This window comes from Crocuta crocuta, unplaced genomic scaffold (genome assembly GCF_008692635.1).
Source record: "Crocuta crocuta isolate KB4526 unplaced genomic scaffold, BGI_CrCroc_1.0 scaffold150, whole genome shotgun sequence".
In the NCBI taxonomy this organism is placed as follows: Eukaryota; Metazoa; Chordata; class Mammalia; order Carnivora; family Hyaenidae; genus Crocuta; species Crocuta crocuta.
This window is the reverse complement of record NW_027527439.1, coordinates 545453-553574: the sequence shown is the minus strand read 5'-3', so window position 1 is coordinate 553574 and position 8122 is coordinate 545453. Positions and strand designations below refer to the sequence as shown.

At 39.9% G+C, this 8122-nt stretch overlaps 1 long non-coding RNA gene across 1 annotated transcript; it reads left to right on the top strand.

The window, feature by feature from the left end:
• Positions 1-1715: 1715 nt before the first annotated feature.
• On the top strand, positions 1716-6948 carry LOC144228406 (uncharacterized). The gene is made up of 3 exons (XR_013334188.1): positions 1716-1816; positions 6167-6233; positions 6888-6948. It is a non-coding gene; the product is annotated as an uncharacterized LOC144228406 (long non-coding RNA).
• Positions 6949-8122: the final 1174 nt, after the last annotated feature.

The following is an 8122-nucleotide window of genomic DNA, read 5'->3' as shown; positions in this document are numbered from 1 at the left end:
AAGAAGCTAAACTCCCGCAGACTCTGATGACAGGCTGGAAAAGTGACCTTTTTCTTGAGGATGGGAGCATCCCCAAATTTTGGAAAGCTACTTTTTCAGAAATTAATGACACAAGTTTGGTTCTCCACTGGCTTTATTATCTAAGCTTATATAGAGATTGGCAGGCTGAAAGATACCAAATATAATGAAGAAATATATAGAAATGAGGTAGAAATCAGAATTGTGATGGGCTGTATAGGAAAAAAAAATCCATGTTTTCTGTAACCTGCACTTTGTTGCTATGGCTAAGGAGAGGTCCCTGGTTTCCTGGCCATGGGCAGTTTCAAGCCTACTGCTCTAGATAGATCTATGTCTTTGATTCTGGGAATGACTCATGCCTCTGCTTAACTGGGGCCATAGAGTTAGCATGTGATTCTGAACAAGGACTAGGTCATAGCTATCAGCTTCGTCTCCCCCAGTGATATTTTTGCTTCCTGTCTAAATGGGGCATAGGCCATAGCTCACAGATTTTAGATAACACGTGCTTCACAGTGTATTTGGTCACATTCAGTTATATCCCTTCTGGCAGGTCAGGTTCTGGGCCCACAAGCAAGAATTCCACCAAGGGCTTCTTCCATGGTCTTCCCCCCACCCCCAAGATCTAACAAATTGATGATTAAGGATCACTCCACTCCTGTTTTGTGCCTTATTTGTGATTTCTGGCTGAGTCAGAGTCACTTATTTAACTCTATTCCTTCTGGTAGCAGTGGGAGAGACAGAGAAGAGTGATTTAAGAAAAATAATTTGCTAATACTTTTCTGGATGTATTTTCTATTTATTTGACTTTCACAATTTAAATTTTACTCCATTTGCGAATTAAAAAGCAAGTACTGAGGTCAGAAAGTAAAACACAATAAAAAAAAATCTCCAAAATAACCCGTAGAAGGACCTTCCCTGTGGGGCCTGAACCCCAGAGAGCAAGTAAATAAACAAGCCAAAGATAAGAGGATGGATTTAGTAGCTTCTCCTGAAACAGAAACAGCGTATGTGAATATGCTGAGAATCGGGATTGGTCAGAATAAGTCGACAGTATCAGTGCTGAATCTGAGTTCTAGCTCCCCCTAAAGGCAAACCTGGGGAGGAACAGAGGTCTGACCCTAACTAAGCCTCTGTTCAAGGGCTGGTTCATAGTCCTGCCCGAGTTCCTTTCAGAAGCGCAGGTGAGCAATCCAGGAAGCACCCGTGTTCCAGTCCAAGACACGATTCCTTCTGTCCGTCAGCAAGGCTAATTTTCTGATTTTTGTAGATATTCAAACATTGATAGAGTTTTTCCCCCAGGCCCAAATAGCACCCTGGGGGCTGATGTGTGGCTCTTGGTGGTTTGGTGGCAGTATGGAGTAACACTTCACACCCTAGAGTAGCAGTTTTCTAAGGCAGAGCTGGGCCCCTGCCAAGTAGGCTGTAGATGGGCTTTGTTGCATCACAGCGTTAGGTTGAATACCCAACATGTAAATACCTAACTGGTAAATATTTATTGAGTCACTGCTATGTGCCCTGTTCTATTCTAGGCTGTGGGGGTAGAGGAAGGAGCTAGAATGAATATAAACAAAACCACTGGCTTTCATATCAAACTAATAGCCCAGAGCTAAGAGATCACAGAGGAGAGGAAGCATAGGCACTGAAGCTGGGATTGTTGCATCCCTTTATATGGCGATGTAGACAATCTATCAAGACAATGCTGGGAAAATACCCCTCTATTCTTGGAAGCAGACCATTGTGTCTTCCCTTCACTTCTCTTAGCCAGTGTGGTTTGCCTCACTGAACCCGAGAAGTTCAAGTAAGTAATGATTCAACCTTCTCTAGGCAGTACAGATGCCATTTGTTCTGCTGATGTTTAATCAAGTGGAGAGATGAAATTAACCAAATGAGTTCTTTGCTGGTGTGTGGGTGCCCTTCTGCCCCTCTTTCCTGAAATTCTACTAATATCTCTGAGTGGTATACCCTTTTGGGTTTATGCACAACTCTCTGGTGCATAGAATGAAAACCCCCACAAATTCTAATTTCTCAGTTCAATCCACAGAATTGTTTTCCTGGAAATTATAGGCTCTTCTTTTAAATTAAGAGCCTGTTGAAAGAAGCAGCAAAGTTTAACATTTCAGAAATGCTTATGATTCAAGGAAAAACAAAGGGGCCAAGGATATGATAGGTTGCCATATAATGTGATCTTCATATAATTGATCCTTTTGAAAGCCAATGTTTCTAAGCATTGTACTCTTCCAGGTCGCTGATGTGGAAACTACATAGCCTTGACAGAGATAGCCGGTTCTTTTCTTGTCATAAAAAGCCTCACTAAATGAATCCCCTAAAATCATATCTTATAAAGCAGATGACAGGTGAAATCTGTTGAAAGCAACATAAACAAATGATTGATGGGGGTTCTGAGAACACTGCTGTGTGAGAAGAGTTCTTTTACCACCTCAGTTAGTGTGGTGAGAGGTTGTGGTGAAGCAGCTCTTCCTCTCTGAGAATAGCATGACCTTCTTGTTTTATTTTCACACCTGCTTCGCCAAAGCCAGTATCTTCCCTCAGCAGAATAGAGTGGAAGGTGCTTGTTAGGAGTGCAACACACTGAAACTATGAGCCACCAACCAGTAGCCGAAGTTTTGATAATGGACCTTGCAACTACCAGAAAGGTATATTGTCTCAGGGAAAGGAAAATCTCCAAATGTAATGGTCTATTTTCTTTTGTTCTAGATTCTTCTTCCTCTTCATAAGTGGAATTAGTTTGTTTATGGTTTCTCTGGAGTATTACACAAATCCTAACTAACAGCCATTGAACATGGGTGATGCAATTTCCGTTTCACCAAAGTTCCTGTGAGCGCCGCGGGTTTCCTGTTCCCACTCTCACTCCCAACATGGGGTCAAGTGGCAGATAGCTGAAATGTGCACAGGGTCACACCCATTATGCTGCCCATGTAACTATCATTCATCTCCAGTTTCATTCTAGAATATATTCTAGAATATATTGTAGACCCCATAATAAATTTAAGATGGGCCCTGTGACTCAGAGATCAAGTACCTGAAATTTTGAAGCCAGGCCTGAGTATGTAGCTTGTAATCCTGTCATGAAAGACTTGAGCAACTTTTTTTTCTACCAATCTTAAGACTTGGTGCTAATACACTGGTATTGATTCTGGGAACATCTTGATCTTAAATTTGAAAGGTTTGAGTTGCTTGTCTCCTAGAAACACTCAGGCCACATGCGGAACTGATGACAATCAGTGATTGGAGAGAGCCTTAGAACAGGAAAGGAACCTGTAATTGAGAGAAAATGACAGACGGCAGAGTACTTTGCTTTTGCCATGGTGGTATGGAGCCACAGAGCCCTTCCACCTTGATGGGATAAAGTGCAGCCCCAAAGCAGAGCATTACCAAACGTCAGGCACTGCCTTATGAGACCCAGATCATTCTTTTAGTTTCCAAGGGGGGCTGGAAAATAAATCCCGTTCCACAGATTACATACTTAGTCATGCCTCAAATCTCATTTAGCAATATTATTCAGCATCCATTTATTTAAGATTATCTTTGAAGCTGCACAGTAAATATAATAAATCACTATTAATTTAAGCTTTGCTAAATTTACTTTTGTTTCATCTATACTAAAAAGGATGGGCTGTTATGCAAGTCAGTATATAAAGATTATAAGAGCTGTGCCTACCTACGTTCATGTGTGTTTTATACATACTTAGAGAGATCTATTTGCGTATGGATATAATTAGTAAGCTAGTCCTAAAAAATTCCCACATATCTGAAAACCGTCCTAGGCCAATTGTTTGATGGCAATGCTTTATTTATATAACTTTAACAGAAACTATTTACTAGATATTGAGGTGTTCCTATATGTAAATCCTATCCTGATTGTATTTTAAATAGAAATCGAAGCTGAAAAACAATATTCTATAAAGCAGAATTTCCGTGACATTTATGCTATGAATTTGAAAATATTTTGTTTATAAAGCTACACATGCTTACAGTAGTAAGCTAGATATGCATTGAAAACAAGAATGTGTCATAACAGCAATAGTTAGGATATTACTTTGAGGAGCCAGAAATTGAGGTTTTTGAGCTACAAAATTAGATATGGTTTAATATATAATACCAACTTTGTCATTGTCATTTTATCATACCATGCCTTGCCATTAACATGATTCTGATTTAATAGAAATTTCTTTAGTTTAAGGCCTGAAAACATTAATAACTATTGTACTAAAAGGGTTCATCTAGCTTTTGTTTCTGTTTTAAGTTCTTTCTAAAATCTCTTTCTTCTTATTAGCTAACATGTTATGTATCATGCCTCTTTAAAAGTTGACTTCCCAGACGGTGCTTTTGGATCATTTAAAAATGTGATGTGTGTGATATTTCAGTTGCAGGTGATGGAATTTCTTCTTTAAAAATGATAAGGCCCTGTTCAAACTGTACTCGCTCATGTTTTTAAAAAAACAAAAGTAATCCACCCCTCCACCCCCCCCAAAAAAAAACCCCATTATTTTGACAGCCAAGAATGGGAGTTTGAACATTTAATGTTAACATTTATTTCCTTGCAGGCTTGGACTACTTCCATCTAGCGGGCCAAGCAAGTTCGTACAATGCCCAGCCTCTGAGTGGTGCCCCTAGGACTGTGGGCAATAGAATTACTCTATGTGTTGGTATTGAGGATTGGGAGAGGTTAAGAGGGATGAGAGCAAAATGGAACCTGGGGGCTGATTCCTGCTCTTTTACTTTCTCATTTCCCATTACAGGAGGCACAGGGACAACTATGAAATGCTAATACGTATCCTAACCAAATCAAGAAATTGGCCTTCTAGCACCTCCTATATTGCTAGTTCCTTGCCTCTGCTATTGAATACCAGGCATCATGGATTCCTGGGTGCCCAAGGATGCTGGGAAGTACCCCGCTCTCTAGTTCTATCTTGATTTATGTGATCACTCTAAACTTTCCCTAAAGAGCTTTTTATCTGTGCATTTATACTATAAATTTCTCTCCCCTAATGTATTAATAATAATCACAAGTATGATCATACAAAGAATGCTCTAGAGAAGTGCTCTCCCATAGAATCTTCTGTGATGATGGAAAGAAATATTCTACATCTGTGCTCTCCAAGATGTCAGCCACTAGCCACATATGGCTACTGAGCTGTTGAAATGTGGCTAGTGCAGCTGAGGAACTCAGTTTTTTATTATGTTTAATTTTACCTCATTTAAATTTAGAAAGCCATATGTGACAAGTGGCTATTGTACTGAATAGCACAGTTCTAAATATTTTTATCTTAATGCGAAATAAATGATGGCCAGTGGTTTGGCAAACCTTGCAAATGCCCATGTTTGAGGGGAAAGGAAAGCCAGGTACCCTGATCCTCAATTACTTGATTTTTCTTGATTGCCAATGGGAAATCAGACTCAATAGAAAACATTTCAGGGAGAATGTAAAATTCTCTACTATGACTCACGTATTTTGACACCATTTCCTTCTTTTCCTTTGCCTTTATCTCCCCTCTCCCCCCAGGTTTCAGAAGAAGAATTTTTGAACTATTATGCTGGTGTTAGTGCTTCTATTGACACAGACGCCTATTTCATTTTAATGATGACAAAATCCTGGAGATTATGACACTGTCTATTAATTATTTGAAATTATTTGGAAATCAGGGACTCTCAGAAAGTGGAATGACTTTGAAAGAAGTCCATTGCTATAGATTTTTGATAAAGTATAAACTAAAGTTTCTGAAAAAACTAGGATTTTAAAAGCAATAGATTTCAGTCATCTTACTTAATTGCCTGGAACATATTCATTTTCTTAAATGCCTCAGGATATATTTTAAAATCAGAAAGAAAGGAAGAACGGAAGGCAGACGGAAAGCCACGAAGCGAGGCTGGAAAGTGAAATAATGTATTTCTTGTTATAGTTGTTCCCCTTATGGGTGTAACTGTAGATGTTTCTCCAACCTTCACTGATTTGTTGTCTTTAGAGCCTTTAGCAGGTGGTGATGATAAAAGGATTGGATGAACACCTGACTGTGTAAAATGCCCTGAGATTACTTATTTTAATATGTCTCTTGGTGAATACAAATAAAATTTATTTTATTCTGAAATTTAATGGCTTTTTTCCCCTTATTTTCATATTTTGATCCAGGGATTTAAAGTCAGCAAATTCTAACACGTGCACAAACAGGAGACATAGGTGATTCTGGGGACAAAAGGTGGGTGAGCTCAGTTGGCCCCATTAGTTGAAGGCTGAGTTTTTATGGAGTAGGATCACTTCCTGGGTCAGCCCATTAGGACAAAAAGTGACGTACAGGGAAATCTATGTGCCTATAAGAAGCCTTGGAGACTTTCTGGAGCTTTAAGGTAAATAAATGAAGAAGACTTTGAAAATGTTTTGGGAATTCATCTTTAGAACCCACATTCAGGCTCCTTCACAAGGCAGGTGATACCAGGTTTCCAGACCTATTTCTCCTCCTTTAATATCTGCTTCTTGGGAAACAAAAGTGGCTGGAAATTGATTACACATATAACCGCAGGCCCTTCACCTTGAAAAGACGAGGCAATAAAGTGGGAGAGGAGAGGCTGACTCTGTGCTTCTTAAACTTAAATTAAAAAAAAATTATTTATTTTGAGAGAAAGAGACAGTGCAAGCAGGGGAGGAACAGAGAGAAAAGAGGAAGAGAGCTAGGCTGTCTGTCAGTGCAGAGCCTGACATGGGGCTCAAACTCACAAACTGTGTGAGCATTACCTAAGCCTAAACCAAGAGTCACATGCTCAACCAAATGAGCCACCCAGGGGCCCCACTTCTTGAACTTTAATGAGCACCCGAATCACCGGAGGCTCTTGTTAAAATGATGCTTCTGTTTCAGAAGGCTGGATTGGTGTTCGAACTTTAGCTTCGCTAACAAGCTTCTCTGTGATATTGATGCCTCTGGTTTTAAGGTAACACTTCAAGTCACAATGGATAGAGATACCAGCTTATGTATTTCCAGTACTTTTGGTTTATTATTTGCCCATCCCTAGTTGGCCGTCATAATTTGTGATTTTTGACTGCTGAGCCATCCTCTCTTTATCCTTGAAGTACTGAAAATATGAAGGAAGTGTCAGGAAAATGTATGTGCCTCACAGGCATATGTAGGAGAGAAATAGCACTTCCAAGAGACCTTGTGTGGTGGCATTTTAATTGGAGAATTTCTCACAGCTCAGGACTGGGACCCCCAGCCTTCCAGCTTTGAGGATCTGAATGTGTCAGTCCACCGAGGGTAGGTTGTCACTCAAGAGAGACCTACACTGAGCAAGCTCATGGCAACCGTTGCTAAAACTGGAATACCAAGCCATTCACCTACTATGGCCTGTTAGGGTCATGTTCTCTGTAGGAAAAAAAAAACAACCCTAAAATTTATAAAAGTTCAAACAATGGATATTTATTCTTCATTCAGGAAGCAGTATTATGTATCGGCTGTTTGTGGTTGATGAACAGCTTTCCTCCGTGTAGGGATTCTGGGTTGCAAGATTCCTCCATTTGGTAGTTCTGCTGTTTCCCAGGGTTTTGTAATCAATGATATTCATGTACCTGAAGTGGAAGAGTGTGTAGAGGAGACTGAAGAACTTTCTGAAAAGCTATGGTTTGGAAGGGACACCCTCTCTTCTGCTGGCATTTCATTTGATGATAACTAGTCACATAATTACATAAAAATGCAGGGGAGGCTTGGAAGTGTAGTCCCAGTCAGGAAATCTTCTTGCTGGTGAAAATCCATCTAACATAAGGACAGTACACATTTTAGTGGCCCACTAGCTGTCTCTGCCACTTAAAACAGCAGTCCCCATTGCCTTCCATTTTTTTTAGGGAGGCATGCTTGGTAGTCTTGGTAACCCATGTGGAATAAGATATTTGCCAGGTTGAAGAAGTATAGAATGGAGGTCTTTCTATCCTTAACCATTTTAACAACCAAGAAAACAACTTCTACAACCATATCGGGTAATGGTTCCCCACTTATCGAGTCTGGTCACTTGGGCCTTTATGGCTCTATTCCAGACCTTGAAATTCGTGCTACAACAACACTGAAGCAACTCATCCTTTCTTTATTCGTCTCTATGATATAGG